General features: G+C 45.9%; 1 protein-coding gene across 2 annotated transcripts in view; it reads right to left on the bottom strand.

Moving 5' to 3' along the window:
* CALD1 (caldesmon 1) overlaps positions 1–26,307 on the bottom strand; it is a 182,673-nt gene that overhangs the window by 95,851 nt on the left and 60,515 nt on the right. For both annotated transcript variants that reach the window (XM_053407364.1, XM_053407365.1), the window contains exon 2: positions 10,513–10,618. The gene's annotated coding sequence lies outside the window, so the exon portion shown is untranslated. The remainder of the gene's footprint in view (positions 1–10,512; positions 10,619–26,307) is intronic.

The raw sequence follows: 26,307 nt of genomic DNA, 5'->3' as shown, positions 1-26,307 counted from the left end.
AAAATCAGAGGTATTATTTTCTGGTCGCACAGAAACTACAGAAAAAAAGTTAAGAGAAATGTCTTCAATGTCTAATGTCCCTTTTCCCATCACTGTAGGTCACCCACTGGCAATGGAATTTATTTCCATGGCTCCAAGGACAGTAATGGTTCAAAAATAACTTACCATACTAGAAGAAATTGTGTTTGGCTTTGGCATTCTTTCAGTTTTAATAGCAACTTTAGAAATAACTCAAGAATATGGGCAGACCAAAGCAGCAAACTTAACATAATTCATTTATAGCAAGGGAAACTGAGCATAAACACATGGTTTCATTAGGAGACCATGACCTAGATCACACAAATGGCAGATTGCTGATGGGGAGGTAAGGATGACTGTTTCCCCAATAAAATAATAGTAATATCCACCTTCTAAAGAAACTACCCCAGAACTTCCTGACATCCAACAATGCCCTGCTCCCAGAACCAGCATGGTGTCCCCTTCCCACAATTCAAGTGGGAAAGGGGCTATTGAGAGGCCCATTTTGAGAATTCACACATTTCTTGCCACAACTTCCTTCGTATAGGTGTATTCCTCCAAGAATTGTTGGCACCCGTCTTTCTGAGCATTCGGGGGTGAAGTCAAACGGCTGCGTTAGCAGCACCGAAGTGACCTCTCTGAGGCGCAAGTCTGGACAGGATGAATGGAGGTCTTGGGCTGCCCAAATGACCAGACACACACCCCCCTCTCAACCTTGTTGATGTGTGCAAAGATAAGCAGAGCAATATGTTTGGCACCAGCTTGGCTGCAGGAGTTGCTAGGAGGAGGTGTGCAAGGCCTTAGGGACTCCACTCCAGGTGTTAGGGCCAGGGTAGTACCTCTGGTGAGGGACATATCCTGCTCCTTCTGGGGTCGTTTGTGCACCACTGATCTCCACCTTGCATTCAGCTCCTTGCATCAGTGGCTCTAGAAGCTGTCAGCACATGACATTGGCCACACCCTCAGGAAACTGCTTCCCTAGAATATTGTTGTGTTCAGTTCAGTCCCTTTCTTGTTTTTCCCATCTTAAATTCAGCTGTCCACATTTCCACATCAATTCCCAATTTTAAAGAAAAGCCATAAGCCTTCCTGTGCAAATTTCTCCTAATAAAAAACTCTTTGCCAGGCATTTTGATTAACACACAGTCATACCTTGGAAGTCGAACAGAATCCATTCCGGAAGTCCGTTCGACTTCCAAAACATTCAGAAGCCAAGTTGCAGCTTCTGATTGGCTGCAGGAAGCTCCTGCAGCCAATCGGAAGCCATGGAAGCCCCGTCAGACATTCGGGTTCCAAAAGAACATTTGCAAACCGGAACAATCACTTCCAGGTTTGTGGCGTCCGGGCGCCAAAACGTCCGAGTTCTAGGACGTTCAGGATCCAAGGTACGACTGTACATATTTTTGCAAACAATTCCCCCTAACATGATACATTTTTGTTTGTTGTTTTCACTAATATATGCATTTTGACACTCTTTTTCCTCTGGTATACAGTTTTGTACACATTTTTTGGTTGGAGAATTGCACTGCAAAATCTCGAGGACTAAGAATGAGGCACGCACCACCAAAAATTGTCTCAACTAAAGTATGAATTAAACGAGACTTTTCAGGAGCAAACGACAGCCTTTCCCACAAGTTTCTGTTCAGCAAAGGCTGTGCTCTTCAGGCAGTACAGCAAATTACCCTCAGCTGATGCCCAACAGTCTGAATAAACAAGCCCGCTTCTGTTTATTACATCAGTCGTTTTGCCAACCTGAGCCTTTTTACTGCAGGCCTCATGGTACTGGGAGGTTTGCTTGAAGCTTCACATTCATGGTCAGAAACCCCAACTTTTGTTTAAAAAATAAATATGCACAGACATAAGACGTTTCTGAGTCTCGTGGTTTCTTTTTTCTGGAGCAAAGATCAAAAGCATAGCCTGCGTGTACACTAAGGACTAAAGATCAGAAGGCCAATGAAAGGAATCCCAGCATCTCTGCCTGAGAAAAGTTTGCTTGCTAAGGAGAGAGGTTTTTAGCATGGCATAGCCAAGTTGTAATGGTTTTGGGGGTTTTGGTTCTGTTTTGTTCTGCTTGCACACACAGTTCCCCTTTTACATGCATTCTGAGGTGGTGCAATCTCAGGATGACTGTACCATGTCTGTGATGCTTCACAGGCAGATTAGATGAATGGGGAATGGCTAGAAACAGCTTGACTCTAGAGCATCCAGTATCTAGGAACACAAGAATCTGCCTTATATGGAGTCAGGCCACTGGCCCATGTAGCTCAGCACTGTTTACCCAGCATGCAAATCTTGTGCTCTACCTCTGAGCCGCAGCCCTTCCCCAAGATAAACGTGCAGCAATGGATAGGTCACTGGAACTGCCTGCATCATGTGACCTTAGGGCAAGTCCTCAAATTACCAACTTCTTAATACTTAGTGGACTGGATATCTCTAAGTTATAAACTCTGAGATTGCCATGTCTATGGTGCAACCTCAGTTGGAACGCTAGGTACACAATTCCAGTCGCCTCCCCTCAAGAGGGATATTGTAGAGTTCGAAAAGGTTCAGGGCAGCCAAAAGAATCAAGGGGATGGAGCAACTGCCCTATAAGGAAAAGTTACAGCATTTGAGGCTTTTTGAAAATTCAAGTAAGAGGTGACATGATAGACATGTATAAAATTATGCATGATATAGAGAAAGTGGGTAGGAAAAAGTCTCTCCCCCGCAAACCCCCCCCCCAGAACTCAGGGACATGAAGATGAATTATGGATGATTCAGGACAGATGAAAAGAAAATATTTCCTCATGCAGCAAATGGAATTTGCTCCCACAAGATGCAGTGATGTTACCAACTTGGATGGCTTTGAACGGGTATTAGACCTATTCGTGGAGGATAAAGTTACCAATGGAGTTTCCAATTCTAGCAAGTGACCTCAGCAGGGTTGCCCAACACCACAGAACACACATAGACTTTTAAATCTCACAGGTGTCGCTATAACAGGGTGGCGGTGTGAGTTAAACCACTGTGGGCTTGCCGATATAAAGGTCAGCAGTTCGAATCCCCGCAACAGGGTGAGCTCCCGTTGCTCGGTCCCAGCTCCTGCCAACCTAGCAGTTCGAAAGCACGTCCACATGACCACATGACCTGGAAAAACTGTCCTCAGAAGCGGACAAATGCTGGCTCCCTCGGCCTTTAAAGCAAGATGAGCTCCGCAGCCTTAGAGTCGTTCACAACTGGAATTGTCAGGGGTCCCTTTACCTTTACCTTTATAACAGGAGTTGAGGCAGCCTCCTTCCCATTCTCTCCTTGGCTCTGTCCTTCACTTCCTCACTCCTGCTTGCTGTGTGGCATGCATAGAGCCCTGATGAATCACAGCAGCGTTGGGGGAGGAATAGAAGACAGGGACAAGGAAGGAACTGCCAGGAGAAGTTGCTGCAGCCTTGGCTTTTGTCACTCTGTGCAAAACGTATATACTAAATGTTCTCTCCTGCTTTGAATCGGGCAATCATAGCCCTCAGGGAGCCTGAGCTGCAGAGAACGACCTCATAACCTTGATCAAGGTTTGGTTGCCCTCAGGTCTAGCCTGGGCCCTGAAACACAGGAAGACGCGGGCTCCTTGCTCCATGGTGGCTGCACAGACTCTTAGCGTTTATAAGTTGCAGAGCCGCAGTGCTCAGCATGGAAGGAGCCAGTGGTATCTTTGCCCACCAGAGAGCAAGTGTTGTGAAGGGTCGGACCTTGAAAATCCTGGCCACCAGCAGGGACAGGCTCCCTTTTAACCCCCCATCTTTTGAACGGTCGTGAAATGGAACAGCTTGCCTCCCTCACAGAGCCAGAGTGCACAAGAGGTATTTTGCTTTGTTTTAATTTTGAACGCACGCACTGTCTGTAAGGGGATTCTCCAGCCTGACTAACAGTCAAGATTCATTAGACCCTCTGTGATGGTTTTCTCCGGCTTGCGGGTACGTGATTAATCTCAGATGTTTCTCAGCCTGAGTAAAACCATACTCTGTTGACCCCACCGCAGTACAGTTGGAGGAAGCGGGAGGTGGGTGGGGGTGGGAGAGAAAAGTAATTTTGACAAAGAAATCTTAAAAATGTATCTCCAGTGTAAGACAGATGCAGAGGATAAAGGAACTCTGGGGGGATTAAAATATTTTGGCTTAATTTAGAAAGAGGCTCCATTCTTGGATGAGCAAAATCAGTCCATTTAGGGTCCTTCTAATCCTATTTGCATATAACAACGAACCTGTCTGAATTATATCTGCAGAGAACAGAACTGACCTGTGGCATTTTCCTCAACAAAGAAGAGCAAACACATGCATGTGCATATGTATTCCAAACACAACAACCCAGCGGCTGTGCAGTCGTTGTGCTGCATGGTTCATCCTGCTTGGAAACATTTAAGTAGAGGGATTTCAACTCCCTCTAGCAAAGCCTTAAAAGCAAGGCAAGGCAAGGTCTGCTCAGCTCTCCCACACGCTTATCACTTGTGAGCCGAACCGCTGATTATAGGCCTATCATGAGAGGACTAACTTTGTTGAGAAAAAATGCAACCTTTATCTCCTTAAACAGGGCATTGGCTTTGAAGCAGCCCCTTCATTGCCTTTGTTTCTTGTTGGAATGCACTCTGCAGAAACTGAGATGAACCCTAGATAAAGGGTGATGTGGATTAGCGGCTGCAGCATTAGACTAGGAGCCAAACTAGACAGGATGGTGGAAACTTCGTCACTGTCACAGTTATATTCACTCTGGGACACGAGAACTCAGAATTTCATTGTACATCTTCCACTCTCCTCAGTTTCAGTTTCCCTATTTGTAAAGCAACACGCCTTATTCCTTTGTAACTCCTTCCAAGGCTGCAGCTGAGTACTACTATAGTAGCAAAAGAAGCAGAGCTGAAATAATAATTAAGGCATTCCAAAACTGAGCCATCAAAGGCTATGGAATGCTTTAAATGCTGGGTTAAACTTCACCTGACTTCAGGACATTTTACTGCCTGGCTCAGGGAGGGGAGCGTGAACAGAGACACACACCCCCCATGCAACCAGGCCAACTGCCCCAGAAGCCCCTCCCCATGCTGACAAAATTATAATGTCCATATCAAAGGAAATAATACTGCCACTCTATTCTGCCTTGGTCAGACCACACCTGGAATACTGTGTCCAATTCTGGGCACCACAATTTAAGAGGGATGTTGACAAGCTGGAATGTGTGCCAAGGAGGAAGACCAAGATGATCCAGGATTCTGGAAACCAAGCCTTAATAGAAGCGGTTGAAGGAGCTGGGTATGTTTAGCCTGGAAAAGAGGAAACTGAGAAGAGATATGATGGCCATCTTCAAATATCTCAAGGGCTATCACATGAAGGAGGGAACAAGCTTGTTTTCTCCTGCTCTGGAGGGTAGGATTTGAACCAATGGCTTCAAGTTAGAAGAAAGGAGATCCTGACTAAAAATCAGGAAGAACTTCCTGACAGTAAGAACTGTTCAATAGTGGAACGGACTTCCTCAGGAGGTTGTGGACTCTCCTTCCCTGGAGATTGTTAAGGAGAAGATGGATGGCCATCTGTCATGGATTCTTTAGCTGACATTCCTGCCTTGCAGGGGGTTGAACTAGATGGCCCTCTGGGTCCCTTCCAATTCTCAAATTCTATGATCCCAGAACTGTTAACAGCTCTACAGTATCCTATTTGGGGTAAGGCAACCAGAACTGTACACAGTAGTCCATGTGTTCCTGCAAAAGTTTGTAGAAAGGCACAATGGTAGCTCACAGTTTTATTCTTAATCCCTGTTGAAGACAAAATGCTGGATTAGATAAACTGTTAATCCAATCCAGCAAGGCAATGATTGGATCCTTGATAAGAGCATCTGGGCATCCATGTCCAAGAAGAAGAAGAAGAAGAGTTTGGATTTGATATCCCGCCTTTCACTCCCCTTCAGGAGTCTCAAAGCGGCTAACAATCTCCTTTCCCTTCCTCCCCCACAACAAACACTCTGTGAGGTGAGTGGGGCTGAGAGACTTCAAAGAAGTGTGACTGGCCCAAGGTCACCCAGCAGCTGCATGTGGAGGAGCGGAGACGCGAACCCGGTTACCCAGATTACGAGACTACCGCTCTTAACCACTACACCACACTGGCTCTCGGCAGGACTTTATTTGCCTTTATCTGATACTTGGCTCAGACCACCTCTATTTGATCAATAAGTATACAGTGGCCCTGAGGGCCGTCTTAACCTTTGGCGCTAGGAGTGCACGGCACCCTGGTGCCGGGCTCTCAGGGGCGCCAGGCCAAGAGTCCGGGGCCAAGCGTTGGAGTCCGGGGCAGAGCCGCCGACAGCCGAGCGGAGCAGATCCCGTCGGAGTGCCGCAGGCAGCTCTTCCCTAGACTCCACTGCTCACCGCTGAACTCACGCCGAGCCACCACTCTGCTACGCTCGGCTGTCAGCTCTTGCCACAGCTGAATGGTGGCTGTTTCGGCTGTGCGTGCCATGCCCGGAGCACCGTGTAACATTGTGGGTGCTGCATGACGCATCCTGTTGCGTGCGCCAAGCCCAACCTTGGGTGCCAGCACAGAATGATGGGGAATGCAAGTGGCAGCAGAGGAAACATCTCCAGATGGGACCCCCCCCATGCGCCAACAGTGCCAACGGCAGCAACAAAACCCAATGAATAGGAGCGAGCAGATCACCTCCGGAAAACTTTCCTCCACTTGCATTCCCCGTCATTCTGTGCTGGGACCCCACATTGAGCGGCTCTGGGAGCGTACACCGACAGCAGAAAAGCCAGCAGAGGAACCCACAGCTCAGCGCACACAACAGGATGCATCACGCAGCACCCACAACATTGCACGGCGCGCCGGGTGCTGTGCGTGCAGCCGAAACAGCCGCCATGCAGCTGGGGGGGGGAGGCAGCGGGTGGGCAGCGCGGCGACTGTGCCGCCCAGCATTTTGCCCCTCCCAGCATGGAACCTGCACCCACCTTCATACGCCCCTGTGTGGGGGGCACTGGCACCCCCATTGGTTGGCGCTGTGAGTTCCTGTGTCCCACAACCGTTCTAAAGGTAAACAGCTATTTCCTAAAACAAAAGGTCAACAACTTTGGGGGTTCCCTCCCTAAAAAAAGGTCAGCAAGTCTGGGCAACCCAGGGGAGCCGGGCGGATCTTTGTACCCCAGCACCGCATATGCTTAAGACGGCCCTGGTGGCCCTGGCAGGTTTTCTGGCAATGTTGTCTACTATCTCACTGTATTCTCATTCCATGGAGTTGTTCTTCATTTAGAATAAATGTTATTTTAAAGAAGATTAATAAATGCAGAGTTCCAAAAGCACACGTACAACAGAATTCCTGCCACTAACTCTTCCTACTCTGTGCTGAGAAAGAAGAGGGGCAAATCCTGACCGCTAGGGCATTCTGCTCTCTGCCTCTGAATTCCTGTAGCCAGCAGGACCAACCAAGCTTGGAGTGTTTACGTCACATTTTTAAAACCCATTCAAAATGTGGATTTGTGGTCAGTTTGCATGCTCTGGATGTCGTATACGGATCTTTTGTTTGTTGGCATACGCCGCCCCGCTCTCCACCCTGAACCATTTATGAAAACAAGATGTTGAGGCATTCTGGATTTCTTGGCAAAACTCATTTAAATAAGCATCTCACATAATTTCAGAAGCAGAGGTCAGGGGCAAAGGCCCCATGTGTCATAAGGCAGGTTATCCCAATTTCCCACAATGTGGAAGGGTGGGGGGCAATTTAAGGCGCAGCACAAGGGAAGCAAAGAGGGGGAAATCAACCTTCCTCTACAAATGATGTCCCCTCCCCCCCAAAAAAACCCTCCACCCCCAGCCATCTCCCACTGGGGGTTACTTCTAGGCTCAGTACCCCACTGGGATAAAAAGGAACTGAAACGAAGTGGTTTCTGGGGAGGAGAGGAAACATGGACAGTGGAAGTTTTTGGCCCCTCTCCCAATTCAAGTCATTGATGATGATGATAATTTATTATTTATACCCCACCCATCTGGCTGAGTTTCCCCAGCCACTCTGGGTGGTTCCCAACAAAATATTAAACACACGATAAAAAACCAAACTTTAAAAACTTCCCTAAACAGGGCTGCCTTCAGATGTCTTCTAAAAGTCATATAGTTGTTTATTTCCTTGACATCTGATGGTAGGGTGTTCCATAGGGCGGGTGCCACTACTGAGAAGGCCCTCTGCCTGGCTCCCTGTAACTTCACTTCTCACAGTGAGGGAACCGCCAGAAGGCCCTCGGAGCTGGACCTCAGTGTCCGGGCAGAATGATGGAGGTGGAGACGTGCCTTCAGGTATACTGGACGGAGGCCATCGAGGTCAGCACTAACACTTTGAATTGTGCTCAGAAACATACTGGGAGCCAATGTAGGTTTTTCAGGACTGGTGTTATGTGGTCCTGGTGGCCGCTCCCAGTCATCAGTCTGGCTGCCGCATTCTGGATTAATTGCAGTTTTCGAGTCACCTTCGAAGGTAGCCCCATGTAGAGTGTGTTGCAGTAGTCCAAGCGGGAGATATCTAGAGCATGCACAACTCAGGTGAGACAGTCCATGGGCAGGGAGGGTCTCAGCCTGTGTACCAGATGGAGCACTGGGAACTCCATTTCCCAGGCTTCACCAAAGCAAAGAACACTTTTGAGTAGCGCTCATGCCTTAAAAATTAGGCCTCTGAAGCTGCTGAAGTCCTCTGTTCCACTGGATTCCCTTCTTCATCATAAGTGTAGTGGGGAAAGAAAGGGGCTTGGCTGCAAGGAAGACTGACTGAATGACTCCAGACGGCCTTGCTGGAGCTGGGGGGAACCCCATTACAAACCAGAGAAGCAACATAGCTCATAGGTAGAGCTTCTGCCTTGCAAACAGAAGATCCCAGGTTCAATCCCCAGTACCTCCAGACCAGGCTAGGAATTGTCTTGCTGTCTGAAACCCTAGAAAGTCACTGCCAGTCAGTGAAGGTAACACTGATCTAGATAGACCGGTGGCTCCAACTCAACTTCCTATGCTAGGCTCAAATGTCAGAGAGGGTTTGGGCTTGCCTGGGGGGCAGGTGTTTTGGAGACACATAGGCCATTTTGAATTTCAGTGCCACCACAAAACACGAAGCACCATTTAAACTGATTGTGGATCTATACGCATGAGATGCTCATAAATGACAATCATAATATATATATTTTTAATGCAGGTAAGTGCCCCAAGTACATGATGCCAGCATGCAGGAAGTCAAACAATGGGGAAACAATGAGGCACACAACCATCATTTGCAAACTGATAGTGGTGCTTATCTTCTATAACAGGGGTAATCAACATTGCTGGATTTCAACACCCAGCATTCCTGGCCATTGGCCATGCTGGCTGCTGCTGACTGGAGCTGGAGTCTCACGAAATCTAGAGGGCACCACATTGACCATCCCTGTCCTATGATCAAAACCTTAGATTCCAGACCCCACAATTCTGCACCTGACTACATTTAACACTCCTAAGGAAGGCTAAAATGTTTCGCCCAAGGCTCAGATATTTGAAAAAAAGCTTAGACCATCTTCAACGAAAGGTGCTATTTAAGCTATGTGCCTCTTTCGCCTGACAGCGGAGCAGCTGGTATCGTAATGTCACATTTCATTTGAATCATGGCTGTTTCAAGCGTCAGTCTTGCTTTGAATCAAACTTCTCAAGGTTAGCTTAATGGTGGATGATGCATGACAGCTTTTCTCATCCCCAGAAAACAGCTTCAAAAGACCCAACAAGTGAATCTTTTATAATAATGAAGTGGGAATCTTAATAATGAGGTGAAAATCCTCTGTACTCTTTTTATTATAATGCTGACTTTTCCAATCTTAAGTTTTCACATTTCCACAACAGTTTGCAATTATTAAAAAGTCCTCATGAAAATTCATCAGCATTGTAGTGCTGATTTCCACTAATATACACAATTATAGACAATTTTACATGCTAGTTTCACTAATAGATGTATATTTATGCATAGTATGTGCATTTTGGTACACGTTACTGGAGAACAGCACTGCAAAACTCAGAGAAGTGTGGATTTTGAAGACTGTTCCCAGTTGATCTATTGTTCCGGAAAGAGCAAATTAGGTAGGTTCACCTTTAAATGCAAATAGAATAAAAATTTCTCCTGATTTATAGTCCAAAATATCTGGACTTGATGAAAGCTGCATTTGGAGACCCTTCATCATTCAAGAGGCTGATTCTGCTAATAGAGCAAATGTTTTGCACCTATGTCAAGAGCCCAGTGTAATATATTAGAATTATTCTGATTCTACCATTCAAAGCCATTGGATTTGCATGATGGAGAGGGGGAAATGTAGGTTTTCTCAGCACAGAATTTGAATTTTTCTTCTCATTAAGCAGAGTACAAATACCCATGAAAGGTCAGTTTGCCTACAATGGTTTGTTGCAATGCATTGTGTTTTTAAGTAACAAAAGTGAGAAAACAACAGTGCAAAAGTAGCACAAATTTCAAAAGCTCATCCATCATACTCACATTGACTCAGCTGGGCAAGCACGTCAAAGCTGGTCAGTCGCGTGTCAAAGACTGAAGGCTTGAGGTTAGATGACAGAGATGGCTCTGCAGCCTGAGTAGGCTATCGCTGTGGAAAGAAAAGGATTCAAGAGGTGAAGGATACAGTTCACACAGAACATTTCTGTGTTATTGCACAACTCCGTTGAAGAGAGACGAAAGCAACATGACATTGTCGTTTTACATTCAGGAACTTTTGCAGTACAGACTTACTCCGGCAGCTGCAATATAGACACAGGCTTCCCACAAATAAGAGTGTGCAGGTGTGCAAGATTTCTCTTCACAGAAGAGAAGCCATAATAATACTAATACTAATAATACTAATAATAATAATAATAATAATAATAATAATAATAATAATAATAATATTTTATTATTTATACCCCACCCACTCTGGGCAGCTTCCAACACAATATTAAAATACAATAGTCCTTCAGATATTAAAAGCTTCCCTAAACAGGGCTGCCTTCACATGTCTTCTGAATGTCAGGTAGTTGTTTATCTCTTTGACATCTGGTGGGAGGGCGTTTCACAGGGCGGACACCACTACCGAGAAGGCCCTCTGCCTGGTTCCCTGTAACTTCACTTCTCACAGTGAGGGAACCGCCAGAAGACCTCAGAGCTGGACTTCAGTGTCGGGGCAGAACAATGGGGATGGAGATGCTCCTTCAGGTATACTGGACTGAGGCCGTTTAGGGCTTTAAATAAGGGGGACTTTGGCTTATATACACCATTTAAATTGGCTTATATACACCATTTAAATTGCACACAGTTTCTAGTACTCATGGACAAAGTGAAAACCACTACAAAAACCACCAAAGTCAGGTGAGAAACAGTAGCAAGAGAAGCACCCTTCTCTTTTCCTGTCACCCAAAACCCTCTTCCAAAATAGGGTGGCCATGTCTCTCTTGTTTACAAGGTGTAAGTGGCCACCCTGGTCCAAACCCAGATCTTCATTTCTGCTGATGTCAAATTAATCGGACCTCCAGTGACTAGACTGGCCATGATCCAGTTCCTGACAGAAAATCTGGGCTGTGAAGGAAGGCAAGACTTGTGATCCCTTAACCCGATCACCTCCACATGTCCTGCAAGCTCTGAAGAGAACAGGAAGAAGATATCTCAGAGGCCTTAAACTACCTGATATTGGCAACTAGCCTTTCTGGAAGAAAGTGCTCACCTTTCCCGCCAAACCTCTGCACAATACCAACCTGAGCAGCTTCCCATCCCTTTCGTCTCCTCATCAGCTCCAACAGCCAAAGGAGCGCAGCTACTGCTTTGACAAGGATGTCGCTTATTCAAGTCATCTTACTTTTGTTAAAAGATTTTGCTATTTCCTCTCAGCCAGAAAGATTAGGAGCTGTTTATGGTCATGGGTAATTTGAAGAAAAACAATTAACTGAATTATGGCTACTGACTTGGGATCTCACCACAGTTAAAACTGAGCAGCTTTTTTGTGCACTTCTAATTTAAAAACATTGTGGAATTCGGTCTTAGGCTTGCACACTCCTCCCATGCCTGCATAAAGTTTTTTGGTGTGATTCCAGCCCTATGTGCCTTTAACAAAAAGTGTGCAGCTTGCCACAGAGAGCAGTGGTCCTGTGGAGGCAGTTTCCAGTGGGCTCCACATGAACGGCATATTGTCCAAATCGAGCCTTAGTCAAAACAGCCCATGCATCTCTTTGCAAATCTTCACATCTAGGAATGACACAGGCCATTGGAGAGGGGCGTTTCTGCAACAGAATACCCCTGCCGGAGCAATCTGTTTACTGCTGTTAATAAAAATTACTTACTTCACTGCATTTCCCTAGACATTCCATTTGCCGTCTAGCTTCAAAAAGCTCTGCTACCAAGAGCTCCAATGACAGCAGGATGTGGAGTTCATTGTGCCTTTCTGGAAAAGCTGAAGAAGTGCTTTTTCTGGGGTTTTCCTATCCAAGTTTTAATATGCGCACAGAATTAGTGCCATAAGGAGACAGGAAATAGCTGTTGGGACAAGAGGCAAATAGAAACTGACTCATTCGAAGCATCGCTTGGCAGCTGCTCACACTACCCTAGCTGGCAGAGACCAGAATTACTTCAAAATGGAGAGGCAGAGCAGTCACTTAAAATGAAGATGAATCTCTTTTGCAAGACATTTTGGGGTTTTTTCCCCCTTATATTTGACCATAAAGAAGTGTGGAATTGGTTGGGTATTATATAGGAAATGTTAGCAGTGTTAACATGGGCTGTGATATATCTCTGTGTTTACAAATCTTGGGACGGAAGGAAGCACTGTTTTCCATTTCACAATGTGTTGCAGCACTGTTTCCAACAGGCTGCAGTTCGCCTTCTCCCCAAAGCTACATTATTCATTTCACTCACTAATGTAGCAAAATTGCATAAATTACATAATTAATTACATCCATTGTGTGATTCATGTTGTCATTACGTTACGCCATTCCATTCATTTCAATGTGAAGGAAACACAATGCAAAAGCAGGGAGGATCACATAATCAATTGCGTATTTTCAGGCTCAAAACAACAGCTGCAGCAAATACCAATCATATTTGCAGAATTGATTTCCATTTTGGTCATGGAGAAAATAAGCAGACACCGGCAATTTCTGTTCCCCTTTCAGCTTTCCTTGGAATTCTTCAACACCCCTAAAACACACTCATCTTGCTAATTGCTGGCACCCACCTATCTCAGGAGACAATAGAAGAGTGCACCAAACTTTTGGAGAGTTACAGCACCTGCTGTGGCTGTAGAGACCAATACAAGAGAGACATGTTTCATTACAGCTGGGGCAGATGAAGGCATCAGTTGTGCTGATGCAAGTGTACTATGGCATTTATGCTTTCTGCCTTCCTCCCGGCAGTCATTCCTCCCCTGGTCACTGCTGTGGATGTTGGGATACTGCCAGGGAGATAAAGTCCATCTGAGCCCCCAAGCTCCTGCCGGACGATCCATCGATCTCCCGTAGACAGGCAATATCAGCAATCAGCGACACGAAGCCTCAAGAATTTAGATTGCCACATTCTTGGACTGGTGCACACTCTATCAGCAGAATTCACACAGCAAAAGATGCACAGCAGGAGAGCATATTTACAGTTTATTCAGCGTTGGTCAGAACAAAGAATCCATGACCGCCTGCTCCGGCTGCTCAGGCAACAACAAGAAAACGAAAGCAACTGACAACATAATCATCCTGTGAGACAGGAAATACGCAGGCTGTGACACAAACATCCTGCTCCCTTTTAAGGTGGAACGGAAATATCCTAACAGTGGATACATGATCTGACTTGATTGCCTCCAGGTGCTGCAGATGTCTTCAAGGGATTGCCACATGGCAGATTTAATGTTCCCAGCCTGGTTGAACAGGCTGCTCCTTGAATGGACGAACACACAGGATCAGTAAGTGAAATCTTTGGGAAAGTTGCCCAGGCTCCAGCACCCCAGTGTAGCCCTCTTTGGTGCCAATTAGTTTCCTGAATCCCTCATACTGGATGCCTTACAGCTGTCATTTTAACTTCCTAGTAGGCTCCAGCCACAGAACAGCATCTCTCTGGGTCATTGTAATTCAAGTACAGTGATACCTTGGTTCTCAAACTTAATCCATTCCGGGAGTCTGTTCGACTCCTGAAACCGGTCAAAAACCAAGGCACGGCTTCCGATTGGCTGCAGGAGCTTCCTGCACTCAAGCTTTGGACGTTCGGCTTCCAAAAAACGTTCGCAAACCAGAACATTTACTTCCAGGTTTGTGGCATTCAGGAGCCAATTTGTTCGGCAACTAAGCCGTTCGTGAACCCAGGTTTCACTGTACTGGGGCTGGGTAGAGTTATAGCCACAAATGCTGTGGTAATGCAACCTAAAATCTTTGCGACACAGACAAAATATAACCACAGGTAGCCTCAGGGTTACCTCCAAGTTTGAGGGCCCCCTCAGAGTGCCCCAGTGGCAGCCGCTGCCCTGCAGTCCATGCCAAGCACTATGGAGCCACCATTTTAATTCCCCACAATGCCCCATACTTAGCACTGCTCCAGGGCATTGAGGGAAACTAAACGGGCAGCTCAGACCTAGCCACCTAATGGGTCAGCTGGCAGGCATTCATTGGTGAGCTCCACTAAGGTCCTGGAGTCCCCAAGAGCTGCCTGGGGAAGCAACAGCTGATGCCAGCCTGCATGACCCAAAACATTTAATATTGCATTACCCCTTAGTGAACAATTGGCCAGCTGTACTGCTAAATAAATGGGAGGCAATGTGAATATATATATATATATATATATATATATATATATATATATATATATATAACACATACAGGCTCAGTGCAAATAATGACAGAAATCAGCAAGGGAAAACCAACCAATGAGCTGCTATGATGGAAGAATAGCAGCTGGGAAAACTGAGGTCAACTCAGCTCTGTTATTTTTTAATTAAAAATAAACACTGCATTTGCCATAAGGGGATTGGTTAGCATTCCATCTTGCAGGGAAGGGAAGGGTGAGGGTTTTGTGTGTGTTTTTTTGTTTCATATTATTCTTATCGAAAATTGTGCCGAGCGCACCCCGCACTCATAAAGCTAGGTGAGCGTGCAATATAACATACAACAGACTCCTTTCATGCAGGGCACTTCAGAAACACCACTGCACGGGAGTCCATTTCCCTCCTGTGGACCATACATAATACTTCCAATCAATGCTGCATTTCTCTATACCCACAAATAATTTACTTATGATGTGAATTTTCGCTTGTTGTTCCCTTCTGTTTGTCGGCCTTTGATTGATTATCTCAGGAAATATATCAGGAAACAGACTCTTTTCGTCAAACTGAATGAGTGGCAAAGGGTTATTTGGCTCCATCCGCACTATACATTTAAATCAGTATCGCACCACTTTAAACAGCCGTGTCTTCCCCCAAAGGGTTCTGGGAACACTAGTTTGTTAAGGGTGCTGAGAGTTGCTAGGAGGCCCCTATTCCCCATCACAGAGCTACAGTTCCCAGCATTCCCTGGGAAGAGCCACTGATTGTTAAACCTCTCTAGGAATTATGGTCCAGGGATGGGAACGGGGTCTCCTATCAAGCAACTCTCAGCCCCCTTTACAAACCACATTTCCCAGGATTCTTGGGGGGAAAAGACATGACCATTTAAAGTGACATGATACTGCTTTAAATGTGTAGCGCAGATGGGGCCTTTGTCTCTCTGCCTTGTAGGGCAAAGGAGTGTGAGATGGGCACTACAAAAACATAGCCAGATGCCTCAATATGACTGTGACAGATGCTTAAAACCAGCCAATTTCCCCCTCTTTGTCTGCAGGAAACACAAATAGTATTAGCTATTTATGGCATTCCATTATTTTTGCGCTTCTCATGGGAAACTTACTCGTTGCTGAGTGTTAGCTCTTAAACGTTCTCAAGACTGCACTCAAGTCTATGAACTACACAACCCGCTGCCATCCACCAAAATGTCTTTCCATTGCTCCTTGGGGAGAAAAACGCAAGGAAAGAAGAAGAAAGAAAGTGGGGGGGTGTGGACAGGGTGGGGGCAGAGCTAGACATCTCTTCTCTGCTTCCCAGGATACGCTCATACGCAAGTTCATAAGGGAAGGATGCCAAACACCTTTCAGTATCTGGGAGACAGCGTGGTATAGTGGTTAGAACACCCCTTGCCAGCTTGTGCTGGACTGTGCCTCATCTGCCCCAGTTAGCACAGAGTTGAGTCTTGCCTGATCCTTTACAGGAGGAACAAAGAACCTGTGGCCTTTGAGGTGCCGCTGGACTACAATTCCCAGCATCCCTGGCTATGGGGGCAGGGGCTGATGCAGCCCAGCAGTATCCAGGGGGCCACAGGTTCCCCACTGCTATTGTTTTATGTGTTGCTGTTGTGGTTTTAAAAAGTAAACAAATAAATAAAACTTATTACTTTTTGAGGGGGAGGGGGCATTCCTAGAAACTCACAGGTGTGTTCTTGCTTTAAATGAAGGTGCTAGGCAATGTAAAAGAATAAAAAAATAAAAACCAACCTATTTTAAAATACTACTAAATAGGTCAGGATGGGGAACCATTGTCCCTTCAGACGTCGTTGAGCTCCAACTCCCATCATCCCTAACCACGGGTCATGCTGACTGGGGCTGATGGGAGTTGAGTCCCAATAAGTTCCCCATCCTAGACAGCATCCTAAAAAGCAGAGACATCACCTTGCCAACAAAGGTCCATATAGTTAAAGCTCTGGTTTTCCCATTAGTGATGTATGGAAGTGAGAGCTGGACCATAAGGAAGGCTGATCGCCGAAGAATTGATGCTTTTGAATTATGGTGCTGGAGGAGACTCTTGAGAGTCCCATGGACTGCAAGAAGATCAAACCTCTCCATTCTGAAGTAAATCAGCCCTGAGTGCTCACTAGAAGGACAGATCCTGAAGCTGAGGCTCCAATACTTTGGCCACCTCATGAGAAGAGAAGACTCCCTGGAAAAGACCCTGATGTTGGGAAAGATGGAGGGCACAAGGAGATGGGGACGACAGAGGACGAGATGGTTGGACAGTGTTCTCGAAGCTACCAGCATGAGTTTGACCAAACTGCGGGAGGCAGTGGAAGACAGGAGTGCTTGGCGTGCTCTGGTCCATGGGGTCACGAAGAGTCGGACACGACTAAACAACAACAAGAAGTTCCCCATCCCTAATTTAGATTCCCCGCCCCCCTCAGTTTCACACTGGCAGATATTACACCACCATTATCTGTTCTTTGGCTGAGCTCAGCACACCCAAACGTCCTTTGAAACCCAGACGCTATGTTCCCAAACTCACAGGAATGGATTAGGAGGATAGGAAGATAGAAAGAGACTGCCTTATACCAAGTCAGACCATTAAGCTATCTAACTCAGTATTGTCCACACTGACCGTCAGGCAGGTGGTCTCTCCCAGCCCTACCTGGAGGTGCCAGAGATAACACCTGGAACCTTCAGCCATACTGCTGAGCTATGGCTCCTCCTCTGGGTATCCTTCTGCCCTTTCAAAAATCTATAGCAGGAAGTAGTTCAGGAGCTGGGATTCTAAGCTCCTGACCTATGCAGCGTCTATTTCTTGAATGCCAACACACACCACTGAATGAAGTCTCAAAGTAATTATCAGGAAAACAATGGCATTATTCTTCTCAAGGCAAGCCATCCTCTCTCTCTCTCTCATATTTCTCTCTGTCTCACGAGTGCTGTTCAGCAGAAGTTCTGCAGAATGATGATCGCTCTGGGATGCCTTCGCAGGAATTTGGAATGCCTGACTGAAAGTTTCCAAATAGTCCCCCTTTGACTTTTTCCCATCCACTTCAATAGTGCAGCGAAATGCTTCAAATTCTTCCTCTGAACTGCAGAAATGATGTCTGTATGTGACAATGTGTCACATCCACTCCCCTGGCAAGGGATACAGCGGAGATAAAAGGCCGCTTCTCCCCATCTTTTCTCGCTTTTATTGGTGCCTCGGCGTCAACTGGATCTCCAGTTACACATTTATTTGGCTTGAAATTAATACCGGAGTTGAATCAAACACGTACGCTTTCTGTTCATTTACAAGAGCTAGAGCAATGAATGCTTGTTTATTACACTGCAGCAGAGCTGGCACCTGAGGCAGATCCCAAAATGACATATTCCCCACTCTCCTTGTCAAGGAAGAAGGGGTGAGGGAGAATCTACATCAGGAAGGAGGGAAGAGATTGACATCAGAATCTGCTGCCCTGGTGGATCTGCCGCCTGAGGCAGTCACCTCCCCTCGCCTCATGCCCTGCACTGAAGGTTTCCTTTCCCTAAATCTGAGCCGGGGTTCATGCAAACAGGCACCCTCTAGGCCATGGGTAGGCAAACTAAGGGCCAATCGCCTTCTAAATCCGGCCCGCAGACGGTCTGGGAATCAGCGTGTTTACATGAGTAGAATGTGTCTTTTTATTTAAAATGCATCTCTGGGTTATTTGTGGGGCATAGGAATTCGTTCATTTCCCCCCAAAAATATAGCCCGGCCCCCCTCAAGGTCTGAGGGATAGTGGACCGGCCCCCTGCTGAAAAAGTTTACTGACCCCTGCTCTAGGCCACAGATGGGAGAGCCCATGGACTTCCAGACGTTATTAGAATCCAACCTCCATAATCCCTGTCTGTCACTCCTGGAGTCAACATCTGAAGGGTCACGGGTTTCCTATGACTGTTCTAGGCTGAAAACAAATACAACTTTGACTCCACTTCTATTTGCATGTTAATTTGGGAACAATAAATTGAGATTATATACTACTTCCACAAGTCCCCTTTGACCACAACATGCAAGTAGGGCAGCAGCAAGTATCTAGCACCAGGAACTCTAGGAGTCAGTCCTGTATCACAGTAGTAGTTTTGCCAGAAGAGGGAGTTACTGATAATTGCTCTTGGGCACTACCCAGGCAGATGGCCAGAAGGAGGTACTACAGTTTAGTGACCCGGCACTTTTCAGGTGATCTAAGCCTCTAGCGGTGTTGCATAAATCCACAGACCTTAGCCAACCTCTGCAGTCTGAGCAACTTGTTTGTATATAGAAATCCAGTTGCATCATACAAGCTGCCTACTTGTCTGCGACCAAGCTACCTCCTGGTTTACCAACAGCACCTCCAGACTGGGAGAAGGTGGTGTTGGAAGTAGAAGAAGCAACAGGGTTTAGTTAGCTGGAAGAAGCGATGGCAGAGAGCAGTCCTAATTCAAAGGCTGGAGAGGAGGAGGGCCAGGAGACAGAGATGAGGCCGGCTGCTGAAGAATCCAGGGAGTCTCCCCCTCCTGTTGCAACCATCTCTACCCACCCCCCACCTCCGGTCTCCAAGAACACACAGAGAAATGAAAAGAGCAGAGGAGAGATTGGTTGCACACGGGCACAGTCTCCAATTGCTTGGGGGGGGTAACCCTGGAGAGGAGGGGACTTAGGCAGCTGTAGGAAGGACCATCAGTCCTCGCAACTGCCTCACTGGGGCAAGACCTACTGGGAAGAGTTGCTGCAATCACAAGGCCTGAGCTGTTGTTGTTTCTTTGTATGAAGAGTTGACTTCACTGACACCATGTTTTTTATATCTGACCTGCACCTGACTCCAGCTCCTGACAGCGAAGGGGGATAAAATGGAGAGGCAGCAAAGTGTGCACGTCAGCTTGAGCTCCTTGGAAAAAAGGTGGGATATATATATATATATATATATATATATATATATATATATATAATGAATAAGTAAACATCTGGAACATCTGGAACATCACAGGTTTCCCCACCCAATAGAGACACCAAATAGAGTCCCATCTGTTTTCGCTACCTGCCGGATTGACTGTACAGATGCAAACACGGCTTCCCTCTTTCAAACGACTTTCAGGAATGCCCAAGCTGAACCAAAATGTCTTCTGCAATAGCAATTTCTTCAAATGACATTCCTGCCTGACATTGCAGGCCACTGATGGTAACAATTAAGGCAATTGCATATGAGAAAATATGGGTCTAATGTCACTGCAATTAACATATGGCAAATAGCACTGTGCTATTAGTCTATCATAAGGACTGTACATCTGATTCCTGTTTTCACTGGAACGAAGCTATTTTGGCTGGAGTGAGTCCAATATCTCTGCCTTTTTTGGCATAGAGAGCATTTGTTCCATTTTTGGATGAGCAAAACTAAAAAACTTTCTACTGCCGTTAGGGAAGACTGAGATTCTTGCACATCTGACACAGGTCATAGCCATGAACCTTGAAAGGAGATTCATTCATCATTTTTACAGCAATACAACTTGAAACTACGAGCAAAAATAAATCAAGAGTTTGCATTTCTTTCATGGTGGTGCAGTTCCTGTGCAGGCAGCAGGGTACAGATGTATTAATCAAAGAGGGACCGGAGGTTTTCTCACAGAAGAAAAGGAGTGAGTTTGCAGGCTGGATTGGGTTTGAGGAGGCAGGGCATAGTTAATTTGCTATGTCTCAATACAGTACAGGAAATTACCCAGTAAACCCGGGATGAGCAATCTCCAACCCCTGAGGCCATTTCCCCCAAACCACACACGTCTGTCAATCAGCTGACATCACTGGGTGATGTGAGTGGGGCGGGGAATGTGCTGGCGAAGTAGGCCACTGCTACCAACAGAATTGAACCCTTTGCTCATCAGCTGTTGAGCAGACGCTTCAGCCCTGCTCCATTTGGTTGCATGCGGCCAAAGCATAGTGTGGGGCTGTTTGAAAGCCCTTTTGCAAACAGATCCACACTGTTCTTCAAAGCTATGGTTTTCAGAGCTTCAAAGAGCAGCATAGGGTTGTTTGGAAAAGGGCTTTCAAACAGCCTCACTCTGTGCTTTGACGTTCCAACCACTGGGGCTTCAAACCGCAGCTTCAAGTGATGACATCAGGTGATTGACACATTTCGTGTCAAAACTGGTCTCCTAGAAGTGAGGAAATAAGGATCTGGCCCAGAAAAGGTTCCCCACTCCTTCAGTAAACAGCTGCTCCTGGAACTCTCTACTTCTCCAGGAAATGGGGAGTATGGATCAAGTGTCTGTGTTTGTCATTGTTCAACCTAGTTTTCACAAAATCACAGAATTGTAGAGTTGGAAGAGACCACGAGGGTCATCTAGTCCAACCCCCTGCAATGCAGGAATCTTGTGCCCAAGGTGAGGCTTGAACTTACAACTCTCAGATTAAGAATCTCATGTTCATGGCCCTCAGTCAGCTGCAAACAGAGCAGGTGAAACCTCTATGCAGTCTGCTCCCCTCAGCAATCTGCAGGCCCTTCCTCTCTCCAAACATAGCCAGATAAATATGCCCTGAGAAGGCAAGAGCATTAACAACCCTCGGAAATTTATTCCTCTGGTGCAATCAGCCTTGAAGGCCTCTGAATCGCTAGCCCTTTTTTGTGTGTGGGGGTGTGTGTGACAAAAACCCCTTAACAAAATGGAATGTCAAGTAAGTAAAGCGCCAACTGAGCCAAGAGACCTTGAAGCAGCTTAGTCAATTCCCAACAACATCTCTCGATACGCCAAGAATAGCAAACGCATTCCAAGGACAAATGGGGAAGATGCAAAACAACAGATATGGCCTGCCTCTCACTGTAGCCCCTGATCCAAGTGAGGAAGCTAGCAACATAAGGCTAGAGAGAGAGACTGTAGTATATTTGGGAGAGGCCAACATATTCAGAGACGGACCCTGCACAGACTTCTCTAAACTAGGGTTGGGCAGACCCAGCAAGATTCACCAACCAGAGCAGGTGCCAAATGCCATCAGCACAGACACGTGCTTAGAATTCGGGAACCAGGTGCTGCTCCTAGTTCTTTCTTCCTACGAAGATCCACTGCTGGTTGTCTTTTAAGCTTTCATCATTAGAACAGAGGAGGGGCAAGGAAAAACCATGGCAGTACTTCTTGCTGCTTTTGCTAAACGACCGAGCATAAGGAAGGAACCCATGCAGGGCCAAGGTCAGAGGTTGGCAACATTAGGCACCCCCAACAACCTGTGGACCCCACTGCTGCTTTCTGTGGGCTCCTGGTTCTGCTGCTTGATAAGGTGGCCATTTATGTGTCACCCCAAAAGTGGGAATACACCACCAAAAAAGAGAGGGCAGGGATTTGCATCAAATGTGCATTATGCTAACGTTTACATACACAGATTTAGAAATAACCACTGCAATTTAATTACACATTTAGAAATAATTACATTATTAAATAGAAACACGATACCTTTCACCATATGGGAAGATAAATGCTATGATCAGGGGAGCGGTGTGCCTGCCCAGTTTGCTGCCCAGGTGATGATAACTGATGGTTGATGAAGTTGCTGGTGGGCAACTTCATGGTCCTTCCTGCTCTCCTCTTTAAAAGTTCTTTAGCTTTAAACTGGATTCGGACTAGACAGTCCTTCAACCGGGCCAGTTCAAGACTGTTCAGTCCCTGGGTCAAATAGCAAGATGGCGCTTCCCACCCCAATCCATTTACAGAAGCCAACTGGACTGGAAGTTGAGTCTCACTTCAACACTGGTGATGGGACGGTACTCCTAAAGGCAGAAGGCTAGCATGGAGGGAGCAGATCGCATGGCACATAGATCTCTGTCCTCTAAAACCTGGGTGCCACCCCTTGTCCCAAAGCTCCTGCCATCTAAGGCAGCTGCCTCATGCCAGCAAATGATAGGGGCAGTCCTGTCCTTCAAATAGAGGGCAATTTCAAGCAGACAATGGCCCTTTGTTAAGTAGGACATGTGAAAACAATGTGAAAAAACGTGTATGTTAGGAGTAAATCACACACAAAAAATAAGCACCAATTTTCAAGACGTTGTTTGGGTGGGGGGGAGTTTGCAAGCTGATACAGAAATGGGGAAAGCAGAAATCAAGATTGGAAACAAACAAGTCCACCCCTACTTGGGGGTGAGACCGATGGCCTCAATATCCACTTCATGATTCCATATATTCTTTTGAACATATGAAGAAGGCCCAGCATATAAATCCCCAGCATATCCTCATCTTTGATGGCATTGGGATTGCCAGGGTTTCTAGTGGCCTAGCCCTCCCTCCATTAAAATGAACAGGGGGGAAACTGAACGAATGAGATTTCTGCATTAATCTCTGAGCTCTCATGCTAACCATAAAGCTCCCATACATTTTCCTCTTTTTGAAGTGCCCACTTTCAATGTTACGTTAATAAAAAAAAATGCCTATAAATATTTTGTGTAAAATGAGTAAATAAATATTTGCATTGTAGGTAAAGCCTGCCATTTCAACAAGCTATTGGCTTGGGCTTTCCTGCTTCTCCTTGGACCAATGGACTGAAACTGAAAGAATGTGTTATGTTATGAGCCTATTAAGGTTTCAGTTTCAGAAGAGCACTTAAACTCAGTTCTCAAAATAAATACGCAAGCAAAAACACGAATTAAAATCCATACATTATTTTGCAACACACTCAAATTAATGAATGAGCTCAATGAATTAATTGCTTGTGACAGCCATTAGAAAATAATAAGACACAGACAACCCTTTTTCTATCCCACTCTGTTTCACTATGGAAACTTCATAACATATTTCCATATAAATCACGCATGTCTCTTTTTTGCAAGTATTAAATTTTTTAAAATAAAAAAAAACTGCAATTAGTGGTAAACCTAAATTTTATCCTATGCTATAAATAACGCTGCTAGTTTGCCCCATGAATCTTGCTGTTCGTTCAAACCCATAAATTTCCCTTGAGAACTACCTGGCTTCTGCTACGGTCCATAAAAATGGGTTTCGATCGTTATGGGTTTTGTTGGTGCCCAAGTAAACAGCCAAAGGATTGCCTCATTGGGACATACCTTCAGAATGAATCAAGATTGCCCAGAACAGCCCACCACATATGGACATTTAGAAGTTTATATTTAGAAGCCAGAGTCCTGGCTGGACAAGGTGCTCAGTACTTCACAATAAGTTGCTGGACTCTTCTAGTACTTCTGGGGGAGAGGCCAAGACTTAGTGCAGGGGTTGCCAGTCTCTGGACCCACGGGCACTTATGGGTTTCCTTCTCCTTCTCCCTTCCCTGTACCACATTTCCACCCTCCCCACCTACCCCAGACAGAAAGAAAACATTTGCACTTGCTTGCACACACACGGTTCTGTCTCACATTAGCCATGCTCAAAGCAGATTCATTGAAATCAATCGACATTACTAAATTTGCTCCATTAATTTCAATGGTTCTACTCTAGGTAGTTGGATTCAACACTTTGCTTTTCCGTGGGGGTCAAGGTTAGACTCAAATCCAGTAGAATTAAAATGGATTTGCATGATTTTTCCATGCAACCTCCACACTCGCCAAATCAAACTGAAACTTTAATTGGTGACTGCACTTAAAAAAAAAAAACAACCATCACATTACTAGAGCTTGCCAGTACCATAAAACCATTGAGCCAAGGCATGAGATGACAACAAGACCAACAGAAGACCATCTGCAGACACAGAGGTGACCTACGATTTCATGGTGGTTTTCAGGATATTCTTGTAAAAATTATGAGGCCTCATCAGGGTCTGTGCCTTGGATCCATGTCTTTATGCCATGGCAATGTTAAAAAGTGCAGGATCCATGATTTTTAGAGTTCAGACAATGGAGACACACATGATCTGTGATTTGAGGGGGAACAAATTAAAAAAAACATGCAATTTCAATAGGCTCTCTTTTCTTTGATCCAACTTGTGTATGCGTGCTCTTTTTCTCTCTGGCACTCCATGTTCTCTCTCAAACTCTCTTGAACTCTTTCCCTTCTGAAACCTCTAGCACCCTCACTTTCTCCCCTCGCCCCACCTCTCCCTGATAACTTCTGTTTCCCTTCCCCCAATCTTCAGGCTCACTCCTCTTTCCCCTCCATCCTGTTGATCTCCCTGTGTTCCTCACCTTCTCAGGTGTACCAATCTGCACCTTGAAAATCACACCGAGCTGGAAGACTGCCACTCTTCCAATTTCCTCCCTCAGCTCTAAGCCATTTTGGGGTGCGGGAGATGAAACCACCCTTTCCACCTCACAATGAAGGGAGCTGTGTGCAGGGATGTGGAGGCTCTGCAGATACCAGGGGAAGTTCTCAAGGGCACCATTGTGCTGGTGGGTGACCCCAGACTTAGTCGTTAGATGCACCCTTTTCATGAAGGCTCCTATGTTCAACCCCTGGTGTCTCCACATAAAAAGGACTGAGTAGGAGGGGAAGGGGAAAACAATCCCTGCCTGAGACCCTGGAAAGCTTCTGCCTACCAGAGTAGATAATACTAGGGTGGACAATACTTTGGTAGGAGTAGCTTCCATGGTGCCTTGTAGAGGCTGTTGGGCTACCACTTGCAGCCTTCGCAACATCTGGCCATACTGCTTGGGGCTGATGTTGGACTACAGCTCCTATCAGCTCCATCCCCCATGGCTGATGGTCAATCCTGATGGGAATTGTAGTCCATCATTGCCTGGAGGGCACCACATTGGCTACTTCTGGCCTAGGGCAACTTCCTACATTCCTGTGACCGCTGCATTCCTGGAGTAAATATAAAGCAAACTTTAAATTTATAAGTACAGTGGTACCTCGGATTAAGAACTTAATTCGTTCTGGAGGTCCATTCTTAACCTGAAGCACCAATTTAGCTAATGGGGCCTCCCTCTGCCGCCACGCTGCTGGAGCACGATTTCTGTTCTCATCCTGAAGCAAAGTTCTTAACCTGAGGTACTATTTCTGGGTTAGCAGACTCTGTAACCTGAAGCGTCTATAACCTGAAGAGTATGTAACCTGAGGTACCACTGTACCACGCGGACTGAAAACATGACCATAGGGGGGAAAACAGACATAGCAGGATTCGCTGTGGTCACTAGCTTTTGCACACATAGAGACGAGACGTGCTCCACATGTTTCTACTTGGTTGGTTCGTTCTGGATTGCCCTTGGGGTTTTGGACATGACTTTTCTTTCCTAGGGTTTTGAATTTTCCTGAATAGTTAAATTTTTGTTGTTATGTAAACTATAAAGAACCACAGGGTATCTACACACGCTCTGTAAGCCTATGGTTTTTTTGCTTTCCAAGTTCCATCTGCAGGCAGGCGGAGCTTGGAATCCTGGAAGGGTGGCCAGGTCCTCAGAGAGTGCAGATATGCTTTCATTTGGGCAGCGGAGGAATGGAATGAATTCAGCACCCCCTCTTCTACAAGCCACAAGCAAACCCTGGAAATTCCACATTCCACATGCCTCAGGAAATGAGAAGATATGCCTCCATGGGGTTCGTTTATTGGGTGCTTCCAGACAGACACTTTTGGGGGTGGGATTCAACTACATA

The sequence above is a fragment of the Podarcis raffonei genome, chromosome 10 (assembly GCF_027172205.1).
Source record: "Podarcis raffonei isolate rPodRaf1 chromosome 10, rPodRaf1.pri, whole genome shotgun sequence".
Classification (NCBI taxonomy): domain Eukaryota; kingdom Metazoa; phylum Chordata; class Lepidosauria; order Squamata; family Lacertidae; genus Podarcis; species Podarcis raffonei.
The sequence above is the reverse complement of the archived record's forward strand: the minus strand, read 5'-3'. Positions and strand labels throughout refer to the sequence as shown.